Raw genomic sequence first — 4,891 nt, 5'->3', positions numbered from 1 at the left:
CTGCCACACACAAGGTCATTCAAGACCAACCACCAATAAGCAAACAAAGGGGCAGGATTTGGGAGGATCTTCCAAATTCCCAAAGAGTTTTCATATACAGTATTTTGCTTAGTCCTCACAACAACACTCTGAGATTGACACAGAAGCATCTCCACTCCACCACGTACAGAGCCTACTCTGCATCCGATTCTATTCGTGTACTTGAGAGAACAACATGAATGGCATTCCTGTAGCCAACAGACTTAATCAATGAAGAAATGGAGCAGAGTATTGGTGATGGTCTGTAAGCTTTTTCCCTAGATGCCACAAATCTATCTTTGGACTCAAAAAAAAAAAAAACCCTAATGTTTTTATCTTTTTACTAGACTACCTCTGAACCAAATAGGTCAAATTAGCCAAGAGAGAAATACATTTTCATTGAAAGCTGTTTTCCAAGGCACTCTAAATTTCATACCAGAAAAACAGTTGAGTAGATAACTCAGTTCTAAAAGCACCTGTCTATTAAACCAAGACTTCTAGACCACTGATTTTATTTTCTTTAGAGCAATGCTAAAAAACCTTGCATTAAATCAGTGAGTTTTTCATCTTCAACTTGTAAAGAGCTCAGAAGACATCATCTCTTGCCTTCCAAAGAGAGCACAGGACAGACTGAAAATTGAGGAATTTTTTGGGCCATTCAGAGAACAGGAGTTTATAACAAAAGCCACAATGTCATTTGGAAAGGCCAGTCTTTCTCCACTATGTTTTCTATAAAGTAAATTGAGAGATATTGAGGTAAACATGTTTTGATGAAAATCCATCACAGACACCCATGCCCTTCCCACCGCATCACCTCAGAAGATCCCATTTCGTGTTGCCTCTGCACAACAGTGACTAAAATGATGAGGCTTGATGATAGGGCTAAGGTGACAGTCACCACCTCTTTCCTTTGTAGGTGGAACGTTTTTCATGTTGTTATCAAGCTCTTGTGGGGTAGTGCTTTGGTAGAGGGAACACACCCTGATTTGAACAGTGCTTCGCCCAACGACTCTGACATCCATTGATGTTCCTTGTCTGAGTCAGCTACCCACTGCAGCTTGCAAAATAGTAATTTTTCTAGTTTCCCATTCCTTATAATTTCTTACTCCTTCAATAGAAAGAAAAGTCTAGTAAATGTTAAGTTCTCAAGTATTAATATCCAACATCATGTGGGATGGTGAAATAGTCTGTCCCAAAGTGGCAACCTGGGGCTTAAGTCTCTCTGTCTCTCTGTCTCTTTCTCTCTCTCTCTTCCCATCATTCATTCATTCATTCATTCATTCATGTATTACAGGTTCTTTGTGTATTTCACATTGTACTTCCTAATCCTACTCATCTCCCTCTCCTCTCTTCTCCTCCCTCTACCCTTGTCACCCCCACTAAGAGAGAAAAAAATTCATGTGGAAGCTGGAGTATGTCACACTGTGTCTCACAGTATACTCTTTTTGCCCATGCTTGCAAACATTCATTGTAACGAGTTGTTGATCTGTTATGTTGATCTGGTACAAGGCCTCTGGCTTTTGCTACACTATCAATACTAGACCCTCACTGGGATTCTTCTTAGATTCCTTTGGTTACCCTGGGTTGTGGGGATCCTGTAATTTTGGATCTGTGGGACTGGCCCTTTCATGCACTTCAGTAGTTCATAGATGGGTAGATATTGGAAGGGGCCAATCCAAAGCCCTGAATCTGGGCCTGAGAAGTATCTGAACTGCTCAGCCCTCCAGCTCTCCTGCTCCCACATCATCAGGGGGAGTTCTCTTGCCCTACACTGGCTGGCCCATCCAATGCCACCACCAGCAAGGGGCAGAGCCAGCTCTCTTGTTCTCATGGCCTTAGGACTGGTTCATCTGCACCCATGCCATTAAGGACAGCTCTACTGTACAGCTCAGACAAGGTGCAGGGCCTGTTTTCCTGAGTACTGCAACAGGCACTGTCAGGGACAATTCTCTCACTCTCGTGGCCCAGGGGTGAGGGACAAGGGAGCTCTCCTGCCTGCCACCAGTGGTGAGGGACAAGGGAGAGGAGGAAGGAGTCTTTCCCTCATCTGTACCACAGCACAGCACAGCAGACAAGTGTCAGGGGCCACTCTCCTGCGTTTACACCCTCTGGCCAGCTCACCCACATTGCCTAGGAGGCACAGTAGAGCTGGCCATGGTTGCAGGAAGTTTGGATGAGTTATTCCCAAGAATATGAGCTAGCTCTACTGTGCTGCCTAGGCAAAGTGCAGGGTTGACTCTTCCTAATGCTGCAGCAGGTGATGGGCAGGGCCAGCTCTCCTGCCTACTGTAAATGTCAAGGGGTGTAAGGAAAGGAGCATCTCTCCTTTACCCATGTTAACGGTAGGGAAATGGTGGGGCCAGCTCTCCTAGGCTCATACCTCCGGGTGGCTCACCCCTGCCCCTGCCACCATGATCAGCTTTATTGAACTGCCTGGGCAAGGTACAGGGCCAAGTCTCCCACCTGCTGCAGGTGATGAGAGGGGAGCTGTGAGGAGGGGATCTCTTGTCACCCATGTCACTGCATGGGAAACAGGTAGCAGAGCCAGCTCTCCCATGCTCATTATTCCTGGGGATGACTTACCCAAAATTCCTGCAACCATGGCCAGCTCTGCTGTGCCCCCTAGGCAATGTGTGGGATGCTCTTTGGATTACTGCAAGTGGGTAGAAGCAGAGTCAGCTCTCTTGCTCTCCCACTCCCAGGGCCAGCTCTCCCACAATGCCCAGGCGAGGGATAGGTCCAGTTCTGCACAGCCCTCAGATACCAACATGTCTCCAGGCTACAGCTCAGATCAGGGATATCTACCTGGTCTTGGTGGTAACATACCTCTGTTGCTGTAGGACCATGGACTCAGATGTGGCCCCCAGTGGCAGTACAGGCCAAGACTTCCATAGTCCTAGATGGCATAACCAGCTACTCACATCAGGCTGTTCCTCGCTACCCTCCAGTCTCCTGTTCTTCATTGTGCCCACATCCTTCTGCTTCCCATTCTCTTCCATTTCTGTACCACCTAGTGGCACCCAGGGTCTCTGAGTGTCTGGGGTCATCTCAGGACAGGTCTCAGAAGTGCTATGCCCCATCAATGCATTATGGAATCAGGCAGGGATCATCTGGGGCATGGTCTGCCCCACCCCAGGTCTGTGCAATGCCAAGCTGGTGTTCCCCTCTGGCTAGTACCCTGTTTGGGTCCATGGTGGGCATCTCTGTCTCACTTTTTTTAGGGAGTGTTAGGCTAAAAATCATTCAGATGTTCACAGGTGAGAACACTGAGGCTAGACACAGCTTCTCTTCTCTCTGCCACTTACTGACACACATGTGACACACTAGCCATACCAGCAATGCCTCTAGGGACAGGTTTAAGTCTTTTTCTTAGCCTCTCTCCCTTCATTCTTTCTTCTCCTTCTCTCTTTTTCCCATGGAGTCATAGATTAATATTTACACACACCATTTTCTCTAACAGTCAAACCAAGCTCTAGCCAGTGGACCGTTTGAGTGCCCCCCATGCTATGCACAGTATGGCCTCCTCATTTTCCAACAAGATTCTCTGGAATCAGCATAAGCCTTACCTCTGACTTCTTCTCTAAGGCCTTGGTTAATTTTATTTAGAAACTGAGGTCTACACTTTGCATTGTGCTTATGGCTTCTGAGACATTCTCAGTGGATAACTAAGGAATATCTTTTATAAGCCATTGACTACCTACGGAGGTGCAGAGCTCAATGGACAATGGCAATAGAAGACATCACTATCAATGGTCTTCGGAAAACTAAGGCTCAGGGAAGATAACCTGATTTAGCTCTTAAGTACCAAAATTGGGTCTTGAACCAGGCCTGTAGCTTCCAAAACTCCAGCTAAGCTATTAATAGAAGAAACTTCCATGGTGCTTATGTTCACCAACTTCGTTTATATATTTGGAAATGTTCCATAATGGCAATCCCCTATTCTTCTGGTTCGATTCTAGAATTTGTTATTTTAATACCCCAGGTAGATGGACACATGGCCAAGTATTTGAATACACTAAGACTTCAATTTGAAAACTGGTATGAATATGTGGTTACTATATAAATTTTATTTTGATTGTGGATAAGGTATAGATCTTTGGTAGTAGGAACCCTGGAGAAGGATTCCTGGCATATGTTGCCTCAATCCAAAGTACAAGCAATGTGATCTCCCAGTAGCAAAAGCAAACAAACAAAAACAAAACACCAAATAACAACAAGAACATAAAAACAAAACACCAACCATCCATCCAAACAAACAAACAAAAACAATGGGAAATTTGCTAGGGCAATCCCTCGGCATAGAATAGCCAGTTTCTGGTTGTATATTCTCCAAGCCTGAATGTCATCCTCTCGGTTACAGTATTTCTATGCTTAAACTGGTTGTTTAACCACCTCTGCTGGGTAGGTCTCTTTACTTTGGCAAGTGGAGGATGCTGCTTTCCCCAGTGTGTCCTGGCAGACTGGTGGGCCCCAAGTGGGAAGTGTGTATGTCACAAATTTAGATCATTCCTGAGCTACGTTATAGCTTCTTATCCAGCTGCCCCCACCTTAAGTGAGTGGCTCTTACAGTAAATTCTTTACAGGACTCTTCACCTTCTCTAATCAGTATGATGAAAGTGAAGGAGATGGACAGACTTGCCACTGCAAGAGTGAGAAGGGTGCCAATGTCCCTGGGAAGTCAGTGCTATCCACAGCTGTGAGTAGCTGGCTTTGAGCCACAGTAAAGGTGCTGTCCTGTGAACACCACTTAATGCTCACTGTCTCACCATCCCACCAACGTTTTTGGGAGGTGATTTATGGTCTAGAAAGAACAAGTGACAGATTAAAAAAAAGAAATAGTTAATTTTGATTTTAATATAGAAACTGCAAGGTT

At 45.3% G+C, this 4,891-nt stretch overlaps 1 non-coding gene across 1 annotated transcript; it reads right to left on the bottom strand.

Annotated features, from left to right (window-relative positions):
* Positions 1 to 3,241: 3,241 nt before the first annotated feature.
* On the bottom strand, positions 3,242 to 3,373 carry LOC115030503. Its single transcript, XR_003836096.1, has one exon. It is a non-coding gene; the product is annotated as a small nucleolar RNA SNORA17 (small nucleolar RNA).
* Between the last annotated feature and the right edge of the window lie 1,518 nt (positions 3,374 to 4,891).

The sequence above is a fragment of the Mus caroli genome, chromosome 2 (assembly GCF_900094665.2).
Source record: "Mus caroli chromosome 2, CAROLI_EIJ_v1.1, whole genome shotgun sequence".
NCBI classification, from domain to species: Eukaryota; Metazoa; Chordata; class Mammalia; order Rodentia; family Muridae; genus Mus; species Mus caroli.
This window is presented reverse-complemented; position numbering and strand designations above follow the sequence as displayed.